Source organism: Panthera uncia, chromosome D1, assembly GCF_023721935.1.
Source record: "Panthera uncia isolate 11264 chromosome D1, Puncia_PCG_1.0, whole genome shotgun sequence".
In the NCBI taxonomy this organism is placed as follows: Eukaryota; Metazoa; Chordata; class Mammalia; order Carnivora; family Felidae; genus Panthera; species Panthera uncia.
Genome location: NC_064808.1, coordinates 77427224 through 77453559, shown reverse-complemented (window position 1 = coordinate 77453559; position 26336 = coordinate 77427224). Strand labels below are relative to the sequence as shown.

The 26336-nt window shown below is 33.6% G+C and overlaps 1 long non-coding RNA gene across 3 annotated transcripts in view; it reads right to left on the bottom strand.

The window, feature by feature from the left end:
* LOC125938710 (uncharacterized) overlaps positions 1 to 26336 on the bottom strand; it is a 43225-nt gene that overhangs the window by 2028 nt on the left and 14861 nt on the right. Inside the window, exon 3 of one of the 3 annotated variants that reach the window (XR_007462786.1) lies at positions 11263 to 11375. The exons of 1 other annotated variant lie outside the window; for it this stretch is intronic. This is a non-coding gene — a long non-coding RNA (uncharacterized LOC125938710). Of the gene's footprint in view, positions 1 to 11262; positions 11376 to 15250; positions 16527 to 26336 lie in introns of those variants that run through there. One more of the 3 variants, XR_007462780.1, reaches the window with a different exon arrangement.

Genomic DNA, 26336 nt, shown 5'->3' with positions numbered 1-26336 from the left:
TATATATATATATATATATATATATATATATAGACTACAATATGTTGCCAGATAGGATACTTTGTCAATTTACCCCATTTTTATTAGATGAGATCTAAAGTAGAAATGTCCAGTACAACTATAACATGAGTCATAAAAAAGTAAAAACAAAATAGGCAAACTTAAGCTTGATAATATATCTTATTTAAACCAGTATGACCAGAATATTATTTTCATATGTAATAAATATACAGGTATTAATGGGATATTTTACTTTTTTATATTAAGGTTTTGATACCTGATGTGTATTTTATATTTGCAGCACATCTTAATTTGGAATAGCCAATTTTGAAATGCTGCACTGGACTGCAGAAATGAAGAAATTCTTATAGAGTATTGATTCCCAGAAGTTGTATTCTCTATACAGAGTCTGAATTAACCTGATGACACAGTTGTCCCTATTTGTTTTTGCAAAACTTGCTTACAAGTCTGATGACATTAGAAACCTTGTTTTCTCTGTCTTTGATGGGGCAGGCACAATTCCAGAGGTGCAAAATTAAGTAGTAAATTTGTTTTTAACAACTAGAACCCTTTGTAGGTTCTTATAAATCTAAAAGGAAGACTAATAATTTAACCTTAATTAAGAAAGACTTGCTTTAGGGGCGCCTGGGTGGCTCAGTTGGTTGAGCGTCCAACTTCGGCTCAAGTCATGATCTCACAGTTTGTGAGTTCGAGCTCCGCGTCAGGCTCTGTGCTGACAGCTCAGAGCCTGGAGCCTGCTTTGGATTCTGTGTCTCCCTCTCTCTCTGCTCCTCCCCTGCTCACACACACTCTCTCTCTCTCAAAAATAAACATTAAAAAAATTATGAAAAAAAGAAAGGCTTGCTTTAGGCTAAGGGAGTATTTCTTTTTTTTAATTTATTTTAAGTCCAGAATAGTTAACATACAGTGTTATATTAGTTTCAGGTATACAATATAGTGTGATTCAACACTTCCATACAACACCCAGTGCTCATCACAAGTGCCATCTTTAATCTCCATCACCTATTTCACCCATCACCCTACCCACCTCCCCTCTGGTAACAATCAGTTTTTTCTCTACAGTTAAGAGTCTGTTTCCTAGTTTGTCTTTCTCTCTCTCTTTTTCCACTTTGATCACTTGTTTTGTTTCTTAAATTCCATATCTAAGTGAAATCATATGGCATTTGTCTTTATCTGACAGAATTATTTCACTTAGCATTATACTTTCTAACTCCACGTCGTTGTGAATGCAAATAGTAAGATTTCATTCTTTCTATGGCTGAATAATATTCCATATATATATATGGATATGGAATTATATATATATAGTATATATATTACATATATATTGTATGTATTATATATACAACCTCTTCTTTTTAAAAATATTTTTAAATTTTTTTTGAGAGAGAAAAAGAGAGAAAGAGAGAGGTAGAGCGAGAGGGAGACACAGGATCTGAAGCAGACTCCAGGTTCTGAGCTGTCAGCAGAGTCTGATGTGGTGTTCAACCGCTGAACCATGAAATCATGACCTAAGCAAAAGTTGGAAGCTCAACTGACTGAGCCACCCAGGTGCCCCTATACCACCTATTCTTTATTCGTCTTCAGCATTCATGGATACTAGGGTTTCTTCCATAATTTGGCTATTGTAAATAATGCTGCATGTATCCCGCTGAATTAGTGTTTTTGTATTTTGGGAGTAAACACCCAGTAATGTGATGACTAAATCATAGGATAGTTCTATTTTTAATGTTTTGAGGAACCTCCATACTGTTATCCACCATGGCTGCACCGGTTTGCATTCCCACCAACAGTGTAAGAGGGTTCCTTTTTCTCCATATCTTCACCAATACCTGCTCTTGGCTTTATGTGGATTATTATTTTTTTTAATAGCAATGTTATGGTGTAAATATCGTCCTCATTTTACATATGTAGAAACATTCTGAGAGCAGTTAACTGACTTGTATTGCTTGTAGATACCGTGCATCTAATAAATTTTGAATAAAGGAAATGTGGTTCTATGGCCAACATTATATATTTTTTTTAAAGTTTTATCTAATTTAAGTTAATGGCTTTCATTAGTAAGGGCTCAATCTGCCCTCATTATTTATCATTTTAACTACTGAAGTGGTGCTCAAATTAAAAGGTAGATTATACAATTATTAAGAACATGGACATCAAAGGCAAATTCTCTTGATCCAAATTGAAACTCTGATGCTCTTAAGTACAACTTGAGCAAGTTATTCAATATGTGGGACTTGTTTTTCTTCTTTGCAATAGATGCGTTAAAAACAGCATCCCCAAAACAAAGAGTTATTGTCCTTAGACATTGTTTTGTATGTAGTAACTCTCAATAAATGTTAGCCGTTATTACCATCTGTCATATTAATATATCTTCTAATTAGTTCCTGGAACTACAACATAACATGTTTCTCCCAATACTTCCCGGTAGACAACTTTTTAGGATCTATCTAAACACAGATTGTATACTGGTTGTTACATTAGTTTCTTTTTACCCGTCGTATCTGTGCTAAACATCTCTGCTTGTTTAAGACCTCTATCAGAATATACCTGTAGGCTACTAATTTTGTATAAAAAATGCATCTGTAGGCTAATAACTGAATGGCAAAATATGTGTGGGGACAAAAAGATACTTCCCAATCCCTAGTACAACAGATAGGCTGTTATATCTAAAAGACTGATACATATGTTGGTTCTCATATGTTAACTAATTACAATTGTCTCCTTTGGAATTTCTTTCATCAGATCATCTTGACTTTTTCTGCAATGTTGATTATTACATAGAACTCTTTAGATTTAGTTAGATTTGCTGAAGCCATCAATGTAGTCTGAATCTGGGTCACATTCTCATTTTCAAAAAGATAATTTACTACAAAATTGTTATGAAGTTTCTTCCTACTCTTGAAAATTCCAATAAAGTTTCCAAAGTTCTTCAAGTGATTTTAATTTAATCAGAAGTTGCTGGTTTTAATTACTGAATCTGTCTGCAGTTTATGAGCTCATACAGATTATGTCATCTCTTATGGTTAAATACAACTTCAAGTTTACCTCATTATTCAAGCCTGTAACCTTTCTTTCCATTTACTGTGCTTTGCCTATTGATCCTATTTGGAACATGCTTTACTTTTTTCTTTTTGTTTTGTTTTGTTTTGTTTTCTTTGACTAAGAAACTTGGCCAAAATCCTGAAGTGGGCCAGACAAACACTTGCTGTTTACAGCAACAAGAGAAGAAAGCCAAAGTCTTTCCATGTACCACTTTCCCCTCTATGACCTTCCTAGGGAGACACACCCCTAAGGACTTCTGATATCTTTACTGACTCAGTTGGGCTGGGTCAAGTTTTCACTTCCAGCGCTGCTAATATGGCTTCCCTAATACTTTTTCACCAGATACACACCCTCCTCTTTTTCAGAGGTATAGTTCATGCATAATTTTCTTGAAAGAATAAAAACCAAGTTTTTAATGCAGTGATATTCAGTTAGGGGAAAAAGTATAGATATTCACAGCCTTCCCCTGCCCCAGCCATCAAGGGAAAATTTATTTGTTACATATCAAATCACAGGCCTTTGTTGAGCAAGGAAGGGTAATACACAAGTGATAGACTGACTAATTCCCAGAGTATCTAAACTGATTTTTATGTACAGGAAGCTATTTAAAGAAAAAAAGATAAAGATCTTGAAACTTGGGATTGGATTATGACAATGGAGCAGAACGGAAATCCAGATTGGAATATGGAGTTTGGAGGGAGAGACCCCAATGGAGATTAGAACAATGGCTGGAGTTTGGAGGGAAGACCCAAATGAGTATTAGAACCATGGAGACTGTGTGATACTTTAAAGAGATGGATAGAGGCATATTATTGTGTACTCTGCAATAGGGCACCCTCTTTGCCACCTTTTCAAAAGATTTCGCTAAAGACATAATATTTTGAAGAGCTTTTTGAGTCCATTTTTTCTTTCTTTTGAATATAACACTAAAATCCATCCATACAGAATGGATTTCAATGTGGGAACAGAAAGGACAAGTTTTATTCTGTGTACATGTTTTTAACAACAACAAAATACTAAAATTCATTTAATGCAAAATGATGTATTTTCTGAGCTCCTTTTTTCTCCCGTTATATCTAAGAGTAAATTTCTTGCATTGCTTCTCTATAGTGAAAAAAAAAGTCATTTCATATATCGAGCTCATTTCTCTCCTTCCTGTCTGTGACTAATTGATTCTTCTATTACCACATCATCTTAATACCAATGATCAACCTGTTTAAAACCAGTTAATTATTAATCAGAGCATGACCATGTTTCCAACTATGATAGTTTTAGTGTCATTTGGTTTCAGTTGTATGATATGTGGGCTTTCTATCTTCTTTGTAAATGTAGATTTTAAAAATAAAGAACTTTCTCAGGTAATATACCATTGTGCATGCACAAACATGTGCTTAAGATTGCACAATTTCTTAGCCTAAAGTATTTCTACTTATTTTATATCTTTTCTTTAAAGGTATTATATGGTTATCTTATGATGGTATAGTCAAATATGATTTGTTTTTATTGTAATTAATAAATTAAAATTATTGTTTTCAACCAAGAGCTTATCTACAAACTCATATATATACCCATATTTACTGGTATAAACTTTAAACCAATCTTTTTCTCTCTCTTACATTCCTAAATTTAACTAACTTTAACCATTCTAGTAGACTATGTTCTAATGTTAAAATTCAACATTTTAATGGAAATTCAAAGCAGTAAATGGATAATATATACAAAACATATATCTTGCTATGAAATTACATTTGAATTATAATATAACCCTTACATTCATATTTTATGAACCATAAAAGAAAATAAGCATGTGGAAACTGGTATATATAACATTATTATTAATGAGAGGAGATGAGACTGTATAGAGATATTAATAGAAATATTAATAGAGAGACTGGAAACTCAGAATACAGATTATGAATAGGATGTTACAGGAAAGTCAATAATACTTGGCAGTAATGACTCTTCTAATGCTTTTAATAAGAATGCAAAAAGTGTGTGAATTCCACAAGATAATTCTGAATGAGCTGTAAAGGGGGCTGCAGATGTTTTTACTGTAAAAAAAAAAAAAACTGGTCATATAGACATATAAATGACTAAACAAAAGTATTTATAATATCCTGTGTACATTTAGCTCTGGGAACTAGCCTGAAATAAATCATATTAATTTTAAATTTGTTTTCATTCTGATAATAGGCACTAAGGAAGCAACCTCTACTAGGAACATCAAGGAGCATAACAGAGAAACAATGAAGTAGATTTTCCTTTCTACTAAGCAAGGTTCAAGCTTTTTTGTAAAATAGATTCTATGCTAATGAAGGACAAGAAAGTCTAAGAAAACATTCATTAATGAGGGCTGCCTATTAGTCTAATAAATAGAATTGTACCTGTCCTCCTAGGGTGTGTCCTTAAAATTTTAAATGGCTTGCTCAAATACTTAGCCCAAATGATGACAATCAGCATGATGTCTCTGAAATAATAAAAAACAAAGTGCAAAAGGAGGAAAGGGAGATGGAAAGAAGAAAGGAAGAAAGAAAGAGAGAGAAGAGGGAAGGATATTTGGAAGGGAGAGAGACAAATAAAGGAGGAGCTTTTCTCCATAATACTACCTTAAATGAATGTTAGTTCTAGCCCCAGATTACTTCATTCAAAGGACTGATGGACTGGTATAAGCAACAATGCTTATTCCTGTGTTTCTGGTTTGGTTGCCTGTGTGTGTGTGTGTGTGTGAATGTGTGTGTTTGGTAAACTGTATATAACAGCACATGGATGAACATGTTTGATGTGTATAAGCAATTTGCTAATTGCATACTGCATTATAAAAGTATTTGTGAAAGAAAAGTACTTAGAAAAGGGCATAAATTCTCCCCAGCCCTCATCCATTAATACAGTTCACTCTTACAGAGAAAACCCAAATCAATAATGACAAAAGCAAAAGGGCTCAATTTCCCCCAAAACAGGGAGGAATAGGCAAATAACCTTATTTAATTTAGAAATAAACAGTCATGAGACAATGTAAGAAGGGTCACTAAAATAGAACTTTGCAAATAGACTACATTTGGCCCAGGAATACAGTTATCTTGGATAAAATAATGTTAAACTCAAAGACAGAGATTAAGAAAGAGAGTTTTCAGCAAGATTAACCTTCTTAAATTCATCACAGATCCCACCACTCTCTATAGTTAGGAGTGAGGAATTTGAATTTGGGGATCTTGCAGATCAGAGAGGAAAGAATTTGATGGGATGAAGGAAACCTAGAAGGGTTCCTAGCGTTTGGGGCTAAATGGTCAATAAGGAAAATGGAGGTGGAGGTGAGAAAGAGAATATCATAAAACAGAGATATTTATTTTTTATCATCTTCAGTGTTACAAGGTAAATTCCAAAACCCTACAACAATAGTTTACCAACAAATTGCACGTTTTGAGAAATTTACAAGGAAACATACTGTGTACTTTTTATATTAATGTATGAATTTTATCCACCTCTGTTTTAACTTCACCTAAATAGTTTTCATGACAATCACATGCGATAATGCATAATGGATTGCTCTGAAAAATTTTAAACACTATAATAATAATGAGAAGACAGTGAATTGATAGGAAAATGGAGGACTAGGGAGTAGTATATTATCGTGCCTTTTAAAAATTATGTGCTAAGAAAAATGGTGTGCTGCTGAAAGCACACATTTGTATTTATTTCTTTCCTTCAGATACTTGACGGGCAGTTTGCTGTGATTTCATTAAGTTAGATTGGTTGGAAAAGAAAAAAAGGAAAAAAAAATAATTGCCTGCATTCCTAAACAAGACTTTATGCACACACACACACACACACACACACACACACACACACACACACACCTATCCACCATTGGTTATCCTTCTCCCCCGTTATCCATCCAATCCTCATCATTTAGAACTGTCTGAAGAGTCCTCATCTCAGTTATCTGTCTGAGCTATATGCACCTTGCTCATTCCTCTATTTTCCTTCCTGTCTGCTCAGGTCACAGGAAGAGAACCTATCTTTGATTAATAATAGTAAAGAAAGAATTTGGGTAGATAAAGGAAGCTCACTTAGTGGAAGAAGCAATCAGAGAGAGCACTCAGTAGACCCTTGAGGAGTTGTGGGAAGTGCAGCCAGTTCAAGGGAAGGCTAAGAATACAGAGCTGTGTAACTGAAGGAGTTGAGGGTGCAGAAGCAAAGAGTTCTGAAGTTATACCCTTGCACATAATTTCCTAGGTGTGTGTGGTCAAGCTATATAGCTCTCCACATTGTAGTTTCCTTACTTCTGAAACTGTGGGATTTTTTTTTTTTAATTTAAGCAGCTAATCCAGGGGTACTTTTGTTTTACAGCAACAGATTATAGCTTGGGCTATTATTTGTGTACGTGGCTCTCAAATTTACATCTCAGGCCCAGACCTTTTGCCTAAATTTCAGACTTGGATATCTCACCACTTAATTGGCATCTCTTCTTAGCTGTTTCATACCCAAGACAACCAATGTATCAAAAACTGAGCTCCTGATGTTTCCTTCCAAACTTGCTTTTCCTTCCTTGTAAATTATCTCAATGCTAAAGCTGGAAACTTTGGAGTCACTCTTGATCCTTTCCCTCACAGCTATAACATCATAATTGTAAGCAAAGTCTGTAGCTATACCCAGAATCTGACTACCTCCATTGGCACCATCTAGTCAAGGTCTCCATTATTTATCGATTGAATACTGCAGTAGCCTTCTTAGTATTTTGCATGTTCTTGCCTTTGCCCACTCTCCCCATAATTTATGCTTCACTTCGGAACTAGAGTTGTGCTATTAAATGTCAGTCATTGAGTAGAATACAACCTTTTCTACTCAAAAACCTCCAGAACTTTCCATCTCATCTATAATAGTGTCATTATAATGAACTCTAAGTTTTCTATTAGACTTCATCCCCTCATCTTCCCCTAAACCCCAATACTTACTCTTATTCAACCAAACATGTGTCCTTTATGTTCCTAGAAAAAGTTCCTGCCTAGGATCTTTTGCACCCTGTGTCCTCAGTCTAAAATATTCTTATATCTGCTTGGTTTATCCCATCACTGTCTATACTTAAATACTAACTTCTCTGGACTCTTTAGCTATAATTTTAATCATTTGTGTTCCACCTTTCCCAATACTGCCAATTCTCTTTTTTACTTTTTCTCCTCAGCATTTGTGACCATATACATAAATATAATTATATTCATGTTTCACTTGTACTTCAGATATATGCCATAATAGGATGTAAGCTCTATTAGAGTGGGTATTTTTCACCTCCTTTTTTCACTATTTTATCTTCAGCATTGAGAACAGTGACTGACACAAAGTAGACACTAAAGTGTTTACTGAATGAAGAAATAAATCACAATTTAAAATTATACTTAGGGGCGCCTGGCTAGCTTAGTCTGTAAGACATGCAACTCTTGATCTCAGGGTTCTGAGTTCGTGCCCCACATTGGATGTAGAGATTACTTAAAATCTTAAAAAGTAGAATAAAATTATACTTAAAAACATGTTCAGTGAAATATGTAATTGAATCGTGTATAATTGAATCAAATAATCTATCCTCTGGATAGGTTTTAGTCACCTAGAAATAGTTGTAGGTTAAAGATGAGCTTCTTTTCTGTGTAGAAACATTATCCTATGTTACTCAAAGACATGTTTGGAAAGGACCAGAAAGAATCAGAAATTTCCTTGCCTGAAATAAGTAAAGGATATTATTTATTAGAAGGCCAACCTTTTAACATGTTTGTGGAAAAAATAAAAAAACCTGTATTGTGTTGGTTATATATGGACTTTGGGGTGGACATAGTTCATAACTATATGAAAGCTAGGAAATTGGAAGAAGAGATAAATGTCTTTAAAAAAAATCTTCAGGATAAACAGATCAGGCTCACTGAAGGCAACATAACAGCATACAGTGGTGTACAGAATTCACCAAGCATTTCAAAGGCAACACAACCATCTATCCCCAGAGAGAGCATAATTTATCTCTGACCAGATCAAATTGTGTTCCTCGAGGATGCTCATGCTTGTCAGTTTAGTGATAAGCTGAAATTTGGCTTATAGGTAGTATCCATAATTTACTTTATATTCCAGGAGAGTTGAGGACAAAGAGAAAATGATGTTGGTAAAAGAGGAAGGGGGAAAAATATTAGTCCTACATAATTAAAAGTTGAATTCAAAAGTAAAAACCTGTTGAAGCTCATATAAGGTATTTTTTATTTATGTTTATGACAATGACCTAGTTATTATTTTCCATGTTTTTAGAATCATGTTTTCTTTGACACAATATCTGCATCACTTCTGCTGTTGGAAGTGGGCCATCATTTAAGATTTGATGGTAATAGGACCACTTCTACCATGATGCAAGCCAATAGGAAGGCACAGGCTTAGTGCAGCCAATCTCATATTCCCAGCTGAGGCTCTGGACAAGAAACTGTGATTCAGAGGGAGAATATTTTAATAATTATTTCAATGTTTTTTTGTGGTGATATCAAGCATCTACTGGCATCAGTTTGGAGGGTGGCTTCAGTGTCCAGCATCTGCATTAGCTATGTCCTAACCATCTCTTCCATTGGCATGTGCATGTGCATGATTACTACACCCACTCTTAGCTGGGTTTTGTTTGTTTTCGAGCATGGTTCTCAGCTTTGTAATTCAAAGAACCTTCTGTTTGAATTAAAACAATTATACATCTTTTATTTATTACCAATATGTTGACTGGTTAGATAGTATAGGTATGCAAATAATTTCTTCTAGCAGAAAATATGTATTTGGTGAGATGGTTGGTTATATGCTACATAGCTTACCACAGAATAAGTCTAAGAATTGAAATAAAGTATAACTTAAAACAAAAACCCTGATAAGTAAAAAGAGGGGATATTGAAATTCAAAGAGGGAACATCAGATCAATGAAACAGCAGTCCACATCTATGTTACTGAAGCATGAAACAGGAAAATATGGCAATGAGAAAGCGTTTAGAGCCAGTAGGCCTTTAAACCCTAATACAGAAACTAAAAAGGGAAAACCTGAGGGTAAAATGCACTCGAGCCTTGAAATTGAAACTGAAGGAGACAACCCAAAAGCAACAATCACTGGAGCCTGGATTATCACTCTGAAGGAACAGAGAGAGCCTAAGGGCAAAACTGCATTCAGGCCCAACTGTGAGTTTGAAAAGATCCCTTCAGGGCAAGACTCATTCTCATTCTAACAGTTAGTTTGAACCCAGTTTTAGGGGCAGCATGCTCAGTGCCCTGGAATTGGAAAAGTAGGCAAGTAACTAGGGGTGGCCTGCACTTTTTATAAAGTAATAATGAGTCTAATTGGTAAGAGCCAGGACCTGGCAAGCATTTAAATGTGCATCTTAGAGCTTATGAGAAAATTAGGCAATGAAGGACAAAAAGAGAAAATGGGATTGGCATGGGAGTAGCACATATTCATAGAACCTGTACTGGATATAACACTGTGATCCAGAGCCAATATGCACATCTCACTCAGTATATATTAATACCTATGCACTGATCTATTTTCATAAGGGTAAAATTGTCTAGGAAATCAACCCAAATTGTACTCTGATAATTGATCTCCTTACCATTTAGAGGAATAATATAAAATTGGCATATCTTAAAATTAGTTATGTAGAACACTGATTCCAATACCCTTCTCTTAAGCAATAAACATCTTGAATATTACACATTGACAAATATGAGGTATATTAAAACAATTTTATTGATATTCAGAGTCATAGTTAGTCTCCCTGAAATGATCACCAGCCCACAGCTTAATATGGTTAATGAGTAAGACTGTCTACATTAGTGGTTTTCAAACTGTCCTCACAGATCAGCAATATTGGTATCACCTAGAAACTTTGGGGAACTATGCTAGGGACCCAGCTCAGATGTTTTGAATTTTGGGGATAGGACCCAGCAATGTGTGTTTTATTAAGGCTTCCAGATGATTGTGATTTAAGGTTAAGTTTTAGAATTACTAGTCTAGAATATTATCAGTATGGCTACTATTCCAGAAATTTTTAGCCCAGAAAATGAATTTGCAAACAACTTTGTTTGTTTCAAGAACTTCCTAACACATCTGAACAATAAACTATACAATGACCCCCTCATATAAGTTATATTTTCTAAGAAAAAATATTCAATTGGGCTGATCCAAATGACTATTTACTCACAAGGCTTCTTTCAAAACAATTATGAATATGCCATCCCTTGAACTTTGGTGATAAGGTGAGTGTTGTGTTGAATCTGAACTTCTACCATCTTTTTGCTAACCTCTCCAAATGTTTCTAGGAATGAAAAGGACAGGATTTTCTTAGGATATATATTTATGTATATACATATTGTTCTCAAATACTTTAAGCACATCTCTTTTGAAAGCTTTTATCTTAGTGGACAGATGCTTTATTAGTCAGAAAATTACTATTAGTCTCAATGTATTTTCTTCATTTCCTTTAAGTAAAAGTTCATAATGAAGACGACAGGTAGTGACCACTGACAGAGCCTGCTTGAGATTCATTCTCTCTCCCTCTCGCTGCTCCTCCCTGACTCATGCTTTCTCTCCTCTCTCAAAATAAATAAACTTAAAAAAAAAATAAAAAAGGTCTCAGTAAACCAGCCTCTGATAGACCAAATCTTGCTATATATTCCAAAACACGGGAGATTTTTTCTTAAACCTGTCTTATTTTGTCTATAAAAGTCTGGTTCTGGGAGAGATCTTCTCTCCACCCAGTCATCCAGTCATCCAGTCACCCAGCCATCAGCAAACAAATTGTGATTGACAACCAACAATTAGGTTGAGAACTCAAGACAAGACTCACAAGCAAGAATTTGACTGTTTCCAGACCATATGGGTTTGTCCCAGTCTAAGTTCTTACACCCTTCCACTAAACTCCAAAGGTTTGTACTTATTTTTTTTTTTTCTAAATGACATACTTACACCAAAAATATTAGACTTACAGTGGCCATTGGGGAATTTTATATATGAACAAAATTATTCTTTTGAGAGGCACTTTAAAATGAAAGAAAACAAACATCCAATGATTGTTTGTTTGATTGGTTGGTTTTTATTGGAATAAGAAAGTTTCCAAAAGACTCACGGTTCAAAATTGCTTCCTTAAAATATTCCTTGGCCAAGGCAAACAAAAACATGCAGAAAACTTAAAACTCTCACTTAGATCCTCCAACCTCAACTTAAGCCTAATGGCTTTATTTTACTAGTCTTCTTCCCTCATTCTATGCATATTATTACCTGGCTGCTCCTACTCCTTTTTCTGCCCTGTTCCCTTTCTCTTGTGACCAGATAAAAACAAAGCTCAATGACATCTTAAAGAAAACACACACACACACACACACACACACACACACACACACTCCCTTCAAAATAGGAAAATACTCTTATGGCAAAACTTTCCAAAACAACAAGCCAAAGAGAAATTTAGACAATTAGAATAATTTCAGGAACATATAGTTTAGAGTTCTTACATCTGTATCAATTAAGTTCATATGTTATTAGAAACCACAGATGAAAAAAAAAAAGGAAAAAATAAAATTGAAAAGTAGAATAAAAAGGTCTTGAAGATAACTTAAAAGACTGCAAATTGCATATGAACTCAGAAGGGTTTAGAAAAAAATGTACATGTTTTGCAGTCTTTTAGCTGTTATCCTAAATTGTTTCCAATGAAAACAGACTGAACTTAACTTCAGGCTGGAAATAAAGAATTAGTTCACTAGGGACTTAAGGAATAGGATCTTTGAACTTCACACACACACAGAAATAGATTTGAAACAGATGTGAATCCAGCTCTTTCCCCACTTTTTGTGAATGACTGTAAACCAAAAATAGGGGATGTAGTAATACATAGCAAATTTGTCTTAAACATTTTATAAGCAGAAAGATCATTTTGCTAAACGGCTAAATATTAAAACATAAGGGGATGCAGAGATGGGGGGACGTGGAGGAATTTGAGTCTAAAAGTAGAATGGAGAGCCTTGTATATTATGCTCTAAAGCTGGGATTTCATCATGTACTATAGCCAAATTTTTGAAGAGGTTTAATTTGTAGTTACTGTAAATGTGGTAAGACATTATCAGATTTAAGAATTAGAAAATTTTCTCTTGTGATAGCATTAAGGATACATTGAAAGGGTACAAAACTAGACTCAGAGCAAGTAGATTCAATAAGACTTAGAAACATTTTCTCTAAATTCACGTCTATTTCGTATGTCAAAAGTGCTGTCTTTTCATAAAAGTCAACCCATTCAGTATGTAACCACTAGATATGTTTTACAGATGATCACTTGACCACATTAACACTCTTTTAAAATGTTTGGCAATTTGTTAGCTTTTTAATTAAAGCTTCTAACAAGTATCCATTTTCAAGTGTCCATTCTATTCAACAAAGACCACCCACTCAAACTATATACTTTTTATGTATGCATGTATGTATGTGTGTATATACATGTGCACATATATATATAAATGTGTATATATATTTAATATGTAACATACACACAATACTAGATTCCTGTGCATATAACCATGTAACCCCAGTTTTGTCTGCCTCCTCAATATCATACACTTCTTTCTACTATGCTTAACTACTCTTTGCAGTTTCACAATGGCCTTATCATGATTGCTCTTGCAAAACTGTGCCTTTGTTTATGGTATTTTCTCTATTGAAATTTACTTTCTCACATCTCCAACAGTCAAAATCCAATTCATCCTTTTAAGACTACCTTCAAAAGCCATTTTTCCCACTGCTTTCCTAACACTCCTAGTCATAATAAAATTGTTCTACTATTCTGTGGGTAGTTATATCTGGCTTTCCTGTTCACTGTGAGTTTTGAAGGGAATAAACAGCTTCTTGTGTATCTGTATAAACTCCAATGCTTAAAAAAAATACAAGGTAAATGAATGGAGTAAATGGATGAATGAATGAATGAATGAATGGATGAATAAAGTAAATGAATGAATGAATAGAGTAAGTGGGTGGATTGACTGATAGCTAATCATTTGTATAAAGTTTTCCTTCTTTCCTTCATTAGATGATAAGTAAGTGATTCTTTGAACAAATATTTTACTTCCTTTGTAATGACTTCCTCATAATACACAGTGCAATGCTCTCAACACAGTGGGTAATCAATACCTGCTGTTGACTGTTGAAGTAAAATAAATTTACAAAAATAAACTAGGCTTGTTTCTAGTAATGAAACTCCCGTTGGTGATTTTTGGCATGCTAAATGAAATCACCACGGGAAAGTTCATGAATGATATGCTGAATATTCCAAATGAATACCATACTTTCAGATACATCACCATTGATGGCATTGAAAATCAAGTAAGTCTCAAAAGGGAAAAAGTTCTGGATGTCATTAATGATTCAGCTATTTGTCCTTTTCCCTTTGGGGCTGAGTACACTGATGCTATTACACTGAATTACATGAAATTGTACGATTAGAAATGCCTTTCTTCAAATACACTATAAAAAGGAAACTTGGCTTATAGATTTGGCTTATTAGTAAGAATAATGTGATGCAGGAGAAAAGCATACAGGCCTCCTGAATCTTTAATATAGTTAAAGTCAGGAAATTGTTATTTTTGCCATATTTTTAATGGCTGTTTTATTTTAGCCTCCTATAAATGCTTTGGCCATGTTAAGTGATATTATTCTGAACTTGAGTTATGATATAACTTGAATATTATGTAATATACATATGCATTCATATTACTCTACATGTACACACGTGTATATACACATGTATGATACATGTGTTGATGTAATATTAGCACACACATGTAGGTTATTAGTAATTGTTACACACTGAGATTCACTTAAGGGAGCAAGCTATGATTTATAAAATATGTTTTAATGAATACATCACATTCAAAAAGCATTTAATATAAGAATATATTTATTTTTCATTCCATGATTATTCTTGAGAAAGGAATGAAAAATTTGAAACTCTGAGTACCCCTCAAGTTTACAAGGTGCTAAATATATGCAAAGCAATAAATTAACTATGCACTCAACACTTAGAAATGTATTAGGTTACCACTGAAGAGTCCAGTTTTCACTAGAAAAACATTAAGTATCTTAACTATATATATACAGTTAAGAAATATATATATACATAGTTAAGAAATATATATATAGTTAAGAAATATATATTAAGAAAAAAACATATATAGTTAAGAAATATATATATACATACACACATTTGGGTTTATTTTTTCCATTTAAAAATAAAAAGTAAATCTTTAGGGGCACCTGTGTGGCTCAGTGGGTTAAGCGTCCGACTCTTGATCTCAGCTCAGCTCAGGTCATGATCTTGTGGTTCGTGGGTTCAAGCCCCATGTCAGGCTTTGTGCTGACAGCTTACAGGAGCCTGCTTGGGATTCTGTCTCTCCTTTTCTCTGCCCCTCCCCTGCGCGCGCACACACACACACACACACACACACACACTCTCTCTCTCTCTCTCTCTCTCTCTCTCTCTCTCAAAATAAATAAACTTAAAAAATAATAAAAATACTAAAAATAAATATTTATGTCTTTAATGTATGGCTTTCCAATGCTCTATTTTTTTTCTATTTGAAACATTAATTCTGATATGAGAACTATTTTATGACAAATACCAATAGTTGAGTTAATCTAAATAAAGAATAGAACATCCCCCACCAAATTATAACACAAAAGATCATATATTTCAAATGATAAAAATATTTTATTTCTCAACTTTCTTCTTTACTTTCTTAAAAATAAAAACAAAAACCACAATTGCTTTAGTTTGTGTTTCTAATTATATTCTCTGAAATGCATATTATTATTCTCTGAAATGCATTCTCTGAAATACATAATGTTTTCATTTTCTACCTTTTTTCTACTAAAGTGTCAGTCAATACATCTTATCGGGGAAAGTTGACTATTCTGTTTGGCAGTAATTCTCCATACTCAAGAATTATGGAAGTAATCACATGCTGAAAGAATGTGTTTCTCCTAATGCTACTGCAATGGTCCCAGATTTCCAATTTACAAGTTTTAAATTAATGGCTGTTTGCTATACAACAAAAAGTAGTTATCAAAGAAACTAATTCATCTCATAATACACCATGAACTAGATTCACAGCATCACCCACTCTTTGGAAATAAAATAAGTAATAGAACAAGCAAGATTTTATTATTTCCTTTTTAAAATAGGAAACTAGAAATAGCATCAAAGACATATAGGGTTGTGACAAGATGAAAATATAAAATCTTTGATTTTCAGTCTTTACCAGTTTTATTTAAATGATTGATGATATGGATACACAGAGACCTGTATATATGGGAATTATATACATTGGGACTTGAAGAAAATTGTTATTAGTTTGTCTCTGTTCTTTCACTTTGTATTCTTTATCTTCAGGTGTTTTTTTTTAAGTGTTTCATGTAAGTTTTCACCCTGCAATAATAAATAAACTTTTAATACACTTCTGGAGTAAGTAGACCCAAAGGAATCAGGGTGACCACAGCCTGTCGTCAGTAAAGGAGAACATGTCCATTTCGGTCATATTTCAAAAGGTGGCAAGAGAGTATCTGTGAAATCTGATACTTTGCACATTTACTTTTCTGTTTCACTTCTCCACCCACTTCAGGTAAATATGCAAATAGATTTAAGTCAATTGTGCAAAGCCACCTTCAATTTACTAATTCAGGTCATTACAGATGAGGAAGATGAGGCAAAGAGATTATAACTGTTCAAGTGGAAGCACTGAATTTTGAACCCAGGTGATTTGGCTCCAGCATTACTATTGTTAACCAATGTGTTTCACTACGTAGAGCAGTTATGCTACATGATATAACCATGTTTCTGAAATCTCTTCCAGAAAGGGAAGGGAGACCAATTAAGGCAGCATTGGAAACAGCAACAAAATTAAAATTTATCATGAGTTGGGGCGCCTGAGTGGCTTGGTCAGTTGAGCATCTGACTTCGGTTCAGGCCGTGATTTCACAGTTCATGAGTTCGAGCCCTGCATCGAACTGCGTTGCAGTTGACAGCTTAGAGCCTGGAGCCTGTTTCAGATTCTGTGTCTCCCCTCTCTCTTTGCCCCTTCCCCGCTCATGATCTCTCTCGGTCTCAAAAATAAACATTAAAATATTTTTGTAATTTATCATTAATTTACATAAAATTAGCAGTGTTTTCAAGGATGTTATTATGGGTTTTCAGCCCGACTTTGTACAATGAAAGCATACTAAGGAAGATGGAAGGATGAGGCACTTCTTGTGAGTTTCAGCTGACTAGAAACCATCTTTGCCTAAGATGTGGGCTCAGGATATAATTAATACCACAGTAGCAGTACTGATTTTATTAGAGTAAATTCCTCTTGAATTCCTTTTACTTTAATTTAGAATTTTGATACAGAATTTTATCACGTATCATCCATTAATAAGAAACTGGCTTTGCCAAACTGAAGCTGTAGGGCAATGTAGTCTCTTAAGAATTGGCAAACCGAAAGCTTCATGTGATATATTAGAACATAGGAGACAACAAAACACAAATAGTGTAAAGAATATAAGTAATCAATTTCTTTCGGTTTCGTTTCTGGTAACTTAGACCCTAACTGATTAATGTGAAAATATTTAAAGATTATGGATAAGATTTTTATTTTGTAGCCACTAATAAGAAATGCCTCCTGAAAATAGAGAAAAACTGAAAACATGAATCATTTTATTGTTGATTTTGTTTAATATTGTTGAATATGCTTCTCATTTTGTTTGGAATAACCGATATCATAACATTGTAACACCAGCACAATTCATTATATGGCCTTTGGATTGAGATACCCTGTTCTACTTTAGGTTGTATAGTAGTACTTGAACTTTTTTAGAGCAGATCTTAAAGTCACTCCATTGATTTACTGTTTTGGGTCACCTTCAACTTTATCTGTAAACTGACATCAGTAGTCTGATTTACTATTATTTTAAGACGTAGTTTATGCACTGACTGTGAAAACTTCTGGGCAAAATGCAAGGAAAAGGGAAAGTTATTCCAAATGCTTTAAATAGTGTGTCATGATATTATTTTAAGGTTTGCAATTGTATGACTGTGAAACAGCTTGTTTTTTTTTTTTTTTTCCAATTACCTTTTGGAAAAATGAAATATGCTGGGAATTTTTTCACGAAAAGGCATGTAAAATAACTAACTTTCAATACACATTTTATAAATATATTAGATGCATTTAACATAGCTGCACAAAACATGTACAAGTCCCATAAGTTATACTCTTGCACAAGTACAAATAAATTTTCACAAGTATTTAAACTTTAAAAATTGTATGAAAATATATCTAAAAGCTGCAATCTTTTGCATAGAAGCAGTAAAACATTGTTTAATTATGTATAAGCTATGAAAATAGTCTGTGCCGCACTTTGTATTGTTGTCAGTTAAGGCATTTTTTTTTTTTTTTAATTTTTTCACGTTTTTTTCATTTATTTTTTTAAGAGACAGAGAATGAGCTGGGAAGGGGACAGAGAGAGAGGGGGAGTCACAGATTCTGAAGCAGGCTTCAGGCTTGGAGCTGTCAGCACAGAGACGGACGCGGGGCTTGAACCCACGAACCATGAGATCATGACCTGAGCTGAAGTTGGCCGCCCAACTGACTGAACCACCTAGGCGCCCCAGTTAAGGCATTTTTAAACATTAGGGTAAAATCTCACAAAGTCAAAATCCCAACAGGTGATCCTATTAAAAACAAGTTATTTTAATTGCTTAGAGGCTGAATTTCTTGATTACCTTTTACTGGATTAATTGCGGGAAACTGATGTACCCACGATCAATTAAAAAAAAAAAAAATACATACCCAGGTCTTCGGAGCTTTTATGTGTTCCTTTTTCAAGTTGTTATTTAAAATGTAGTTAGTTAACATACATGTTAAAATTGGTTTCTGATGTATAATTTAGTGATTCATCACTTACACTGGAGCATTAAAAAAAAATTATTGAAGAGAGAGAGAGAGAGAGAGAGAGAGAGAGAGAGAGAGCGCGCATGTGTGAGAGCAGGGGAGGGGCAGAGAGGGAGGGACAGATTCCTAAGCAGGCTCCTCCAATGCTGTCAGCGCAGAGCCTTTGTGGGGCTTGATTCCATGATCTGAGCTGAAATCAAGAGTCAGATGATTAACTGACAGCCACCCAGGTGCCCCACAATGGAGCTTTTAAAAAACTGAAATTGCCTGTTTATCTTATACATAATGTTAGTTACAACTTACATTTCACCATTGCAATCTAAATATCCTTATTTTTAAAGACACACCATACACACAAAACTTTTTTTTTTTTGTTGTTAAAACTAAATGGTAAAAATCACCTTCACATATTAGCATTTCTCAATATTGATAATTTTATGACATATTTTTTCTTATGTAAGAACAAGTTAGAGTAGAAGATTAGAATAGAGCAGACTATGAAAATAGTAAGTTCTTAATACATATTAGCTTTTATTATTGATATCAATTGCTTTTTAGTTTCAAGTATACTGAAAAAAAATTCTAAGTTCATTCATACTCTTCTTGTTGTGTTAATAATTTAAAAATACATAAAGGTTACAATGTTTAAGTGATAATAATCTCTTTCAAAACAAAGACATAAGATAGAAAATGTTGAAATAGATGACTTTAATATAAAATATTTCCTATGAGTATATGAATAAACCTTAACACTGACTTTCAAAAATTCTCCTTTTTACTAGTCCAATTCAATTTTATTAAATCATTCCTGAAGTAAAATGAAGGATTTAGTCAGTTGTATATGAGGCCTGAAGTTAAAAATGCTAACTTCCATCTCTGTCTGACAAATAGACTATTTACATTACCTTATTGCATTATTAGAAAGGCATCTGACTTTTCTTATTTGTAATATGTAGTATTAATACTCTTCCAGTAAATATCAGACTTTGTGAAAGATGTTTTGTTAAATAAATTTTTTTAAAGTGAAAATGTTTTACCTTTCTAGCTCTCAGCTTAAATTCCTAGCTAAATTCCTGAGAAAATAATTATATGGTTAAACTTAGTAATCTGGTAAACAATTTACAATGTTCAGAGAAGAGTTTTTATTAAATATATAATAAAAAACCATAAATGTATTTTCCAAGAAAAAGTAACAGGCAAGTTTCATTTATAATGTATAATGATTTTCTAATTTTTCTAATTTTCTATATACACACATATATATACACACACACTGTTTTTTAAATGCACATACTGTTCCCTTGGCCTCAAATGCTCCTTCCTTTTTTCGCCTGAATACTGTTTACCTTTCTTGGATCTACATCACTTCCTCAGAAAGAGAAACATCTTTCTCATAATTTTCTCTTTTAGCAAAATTGTTCCTTATGGAATTTGTAATAATATGTGATTATATAATTATTTGAATATTTATTTGATAAACAATATAGCACACTTCCCCTCTTGAAACTCTGTAAGGATTCAAATTTTATTTTATGTAATTTTTAAGTAGTATTGCCTGTAATATAGTGGGCACTTGATAAAATACTTACTGAATGAATGAATAAATAAATGAACACAGATGCAGTTTGGGGCTGCCATTTAATGCATAGTTCTAACAACTGAGAAATTTAGTGTTTCCACTGATTTTCTTAGCATGCTACCATAGCTCCTAGAAACTGATTCCTTCTTATATAGTTAAAATTTAATTTAAATTTCTCAAGATCCATAGTTCTCTTGTTTTCAGGCCCCACACCATTTCAGCCAGACACTTTCCATTCTTCCATAGAAGTACCTCCTCGAACCCTGAATTAATTTGTCAACAGCCTTTCTTACCCTTGATTAGAGAATGGAGCATATATTTTAAGAAAGGAGTTGGGTAGAGGGGGAGTATGTTTTTTAAACATAGTTTGCAAAACTCATTTCCTAAGAATTAAAACATTAAAAGTGCCATAGGAATTAACTTCTAAATTTTATTATTTTATTATATTAAAATATTTAGAAATGATACTATCTAAAGATCAGGTGTGGTATACTTCACTAAAGAACAGTAAAAAGTATTAAGGAATGGATATTTGATGTAAATGAAAATAGACTACAGGGAGATTGCTATTTTAGAAAGTAGCTAAAATATAGTTAGTATTTAATTCCTTAATGCCTTGAACTTAAAAAAAAAAAAAGCTTAGTTTTTTTATGGTCATTGATTGAATCCTAATAATTCCCTAACATTAAGTATTATTAACATTCATGTTTTTCTACTCACACTCCTCTGACCCATAAAAAAATGAAGACAGTATCAGTTGAAAGACAAGAGAAGATATTAGAATTTAGGTTCAAACAACTAAAGATCTGAATTTCTAAGTTTGATTCAAAATGCCACCCATAGTAGCCTGTTCTCTCTCTCTCTCTCTCTCTTCATATAGAAGGAGAGATAGATATCATATCTATATATATCTATATCCATATCCATATCTATATCTATCTACATCATCTATATCTATGTATATATATATACATATATATATATATATATATATATATATATATATATATATAGTATGACTGTCTGAGCTCTCTTGATGCATTGATGATAAATGGGACAATGTAAGAGTCTTGTGTTAAGGTCTCTAACAATAGTCTACCAGGGGTGCCAGTGGATTATGAGACTCTTGATCTTGGGGTCGTGAGTTTGAGCCACCTGTTGAGTGTAGAGTTTACTTTTAAAAATTTTCTAAATTAAAAATAAAAAATAAAAATTAATCTACCAGTTACCCAGTAAGCAGCATGAAGTTAGTTTCTATTATGTACTATATTTTCTCTTAAAGCATTAGCTATGTCATTATTCACAAGAGAGAAAATGTAGTCTCATACTTAGTAGGTAAAGAATATAAAGTAACAATCAAATCCCTTATGCTATAATATGCATAAAATATAATTGCAAACATGAAAGCCAGGACCTGCTCTAATATTTGAAGCTCTGGGACAAGAATATTTATAGTGACCCATATATCAAGTGTAAATAATTAGAAGTTTTAAGACAAGCTAATGTGCCTCTTTCTCCAACTTTGCACATACTTCTTTTTAAGTTCTGCAAAGTCAGTTGTGAATTTGGAATTTTTAGACTCCTTAGAGTTTGGTACAAAAACATGAACCTTTGAGGACCCTGACTCAAGGTCCCTACTCAGCAGCCTGCCCATTTACTCTACGGTACCACAAGAGGCTTTGTATACAAGGCGGGCGTTCCAGACCATGATTCTAAGCTGCCTTCACCTCCCCTAAATCTTGGCTGCCCTTTAGATCTACAGATATCCACACCAGTCTGCCCAAAGAGATGGATCCAGATTAGAGGCCTATCAGGACCTGGGGATAGGCTTCATGTCACCTTATGAAAGAATTCTGAGGTTTCAGTTTTCTAGTGTGACCTATAGCAAGGGATGGTGGGTATAAGCTCAGAAGAAATAATTCTCCATGGTTATCAAAATCCTTTCCTTCAGGGATGGTGCCTGGCTGGAAAAAAATGTAAAGCAGGGTCCCCTGTAAAGGGTAGGCCCAAGATAGAATGATAATAATGAAAATGTAATGAAACTGTAATGGGGAAATTTCGAAATATCTCTCTATTATTAATCTTATAATAAGGAGAGTCATGGTGAACAAATTAGTTGCTTGGGTGCAAAAACAGCCTTGCCCCTTAATAGTCCATAAGTGAATTTTTTCAATATCTGTGTGCTTCAGACTCTTCATCTATGAGATGGTAACAGTACCTCATAAGTTTGTTGTGAAAATTAGGTGCTATGTAAAGCACATAAAATAGTACCTAGCATACAGCAAACACCAAATAAATATTAGCCATCATTAATTTGAAGTTCTAAACAATGCTCAATATATCCAGAATGCATACCATTTAAGGTATGAACCTTATTTCAATCCTAGAGTAATATTTCCTATATGTTACATAGTTGCAAATACTTTAGTTTAAAGTTAAAAACTAATTAATGCTTATTGACTCACATGTGCCCAACCCCATCTAAAAACATTTTAGGCATCATTATATTTAATTTTGAAAACTAACTTAAAATGGCACAATCTTTTCCGATCTAAGTGCAAATAAGCATATTTGGGAGCATGTTCTTAATCTGGTCTCATAAAATCTATTACCTGATTAATTTTTTTAAGTTTTTTTATCTACTTATTTTTAGAGAGAGAGGGAGGGAGGGAAGGAGCACACGAGTGGACCAGGGGCAGAAAGACAGGAAGAGAGAGAATCTGAAAACAGAGCTCAATGCAGAGCTCCAGCTTACAAACTGTGAGACCATGACCTGAGCTGAAATCAAGAGTTGGACGCTTAATCTACTGAGCCTCCCAGGTGCCCCATATTGTCTGATTAAATTAATATAGCTATATCTGTACATACAAATTTCTTTGGGAAATGAGAATTGCAATAAATTGCAAAAGTTTTCACTTTATCCTTATAAATGAGCAGCTCTGGAAGCCATCTTCAGAACTTCAGACAACTTTTTTAACGTATGCAGTACATTTTTATCACTCATCTCAGGATCATTGCTAGATACAAGTATCAATACCAAAGACACTGTTAGGATAATCATAGCTCCCAGTTTTAAAAGATGAATGAAAGACTATCTGCTAAGTGTTCAGTACTATGTATGATTAATATCAAAGAAGTGATGCTTAGTAACAGACACTGAATTTAATATAACTTCGAGAAAACTCAATGGGGAAATAATCCCCTGAAATCCTTACTTATAAGGAAATAAAATGAGTGCCATTAGTGAGCAGATCCCACTAATAAACACAATGATGAAACTAAGGTAGAGTCTCAAGCAACATGTGATAATAAACTATGCTGCTATCAGGCAAGTTATTATACCAAAAAAAGCCTTCAGCTAGTAGTGGGCACCTACGGAATTCATGCCTTGGCTGGGAGCTCTGTGTGCATATGTACATATGCAAAGGACTATTTGTACCGTTTCTCCAAAATTGTCATTCATCAAATTAGGCCTAATTTGTCATGGTCAAATTAGGGAATCTTAGTCCACAAAAATATTTAAATAATTACTGATTCAGAGCCATCAAAATTAAACTATATCTTATACATAAAATAGCACTGCGCACATTGCCCGTAACTGTCATTGAATTCTTTCTGTATGTGTTAAAAACATAAAGAGTGAGGGATGCAATTTACTGCTATTATGTTATTTATTATTAATGAAAGTTTAGATAATATAACATTTATGTATATCTAACACCACATTTCCTGGGCATAATCATATTGAAATTCATACTGAAATCATATTGAAATAATAATGAAAGAACATGGTAGGATTCATGTATTCTTCAATAAGCACTCGGTGAGTGTCTTATGTGCTTGGTGACGAGAATAAATACTTGAGTAAGATTACCTTCAATGAATTCAGAGGAAGATAGGCAAGGTATGCCAACAAATGAATCAGAAGGAGGAGGAAAGTATGAGAGTAGTATATACAGGGTAGTAGCTTGAACAAAAGTATGATGAGTAGGCTAACTTTTATTTTTAAGACTGGGCCAGCCTGCATTTGTTGTAGGACAAAAGAAGACTATAGAAATGGAGAGAATGAAGATACTAGAGAAATGGCAGAAATATGAAGTATGGAGTCCCTAAAGAAGAGAAAAAAATAGCTGAAGAAAAGCAGATGTGGGAACAAAAGGTTTTAAGAGGTAAATTTTTGCATGTAAATTTTGAAATTATAAGAAAAAAGTTCATAGATGGGAAAAGTTCCTTGATGGGAAATACCTACTCCATGAAATACATGAAGTATTGTTCTGAAAATTCAAGGCCAAGGAGGGCCCATGTCTTATTCAGTTTTGTGCTCTCACTGAATAAATGAGAAATTACAAAGAGAGTTTTAGAATTGAGAAGAGTAATTCAAGTTAAAGTTACAGTTCTTTCTCTTTTTTGATATAGTACAGTTTCTCCTAAATTGCTTATTATTATTATTATTATTATTATTATTATGTTATCTGGAAGTGCATTAGTTACATTTTGCAGTTTCATTTTTTAATTTACAATAAGTTCTCAAATTGTGACTAAAGAAATGTTAATACTTCAGATTGTGATAGCTCTTTCTTTTTTTACCATAAAAGGGAGTGAATGCACACACAATATCTCTATACACAGATCAGCAAAACCATTTAAATAATGGATATTGTGAGACTTTGATCTATATTCAGAGTAAACTTGATATACTGCTAATAATTAAAATGTGTTCCATATAAATGTCAACTTGCCTTGCACATAGTACACACCAAATAAACCTAGAAGAATCGTCCACATTTTTTAACTTTTATTTTTACATGATCTCTTAAATTCTTTTTCTTTGAATTTTTATAGCTTCTGGTTTTTAAAAACCTTAACTATGTAGAAAAAAACACAGTTAATTGGTAAACATAAGACCTAAAATAATGATCCCAAATATTATCAAATATCAGGATTACATTAATTAATCAGGCTAGTATAGTATTTATTTCATATCTAATCGGATGTATATAATTATTTTCATGATAACCTTTGTTACAGGAGTTTTTTCCAAGTATAATAATTTGTTATGCCTTTAGTTTTTGAGTTTTTATAGTACTTGGAATTCAAAAAAATCATAATATATAGTTTTGGCTCTAATTATTAAATTATATTTTCTTATTTTCTTTCAAAATGTACATATATTTGCATTATACTGAATCATCTTTTGTCTTTTTCTCTAGCAATTTTTCCTAGCTTGCACCTTGGTATTAGTAGCCCAGCTTCTAAATTCCTATCCTTCTGCTACTGAGCAAATACCTACTGCTAACTGTTCTTAGCAGATTGATTTTATGTCTTTAAAAATGTGGAGGGGCGCCTGGGTGGCGCAGTCGGTTAAGCGTCCGACTTCAGCCAGGTCACGATCTCGCGGTCCGTGAGTTCGAGCCCCGCGTCAGGCTCTGGGCTGATGGCTCGGAGCCTGGAGCCTGTTTCCGATTCTGTGTCTCCCTCTCTCTCTGCCCCTCCCCCGTTCATGCTCTGTCTCTCTCTGTCCCAAAAAAAATAAATAAAAAACGTTGAAAAAAAAATTAAAAAAAAAATGTGGAAAAGTTGAGGATAAATCCCCCCCATCCCAGTGCCATCCTGAAAAAACGCATCGTCTCCCTAAAAAATGTTTTGTCTCAAATTGCTGAACAAATTTTAAGTGGTATATAAAATTTACTTGAGTTTTTTTCTTGATTCTCTGAGATACTACATGTTTTTT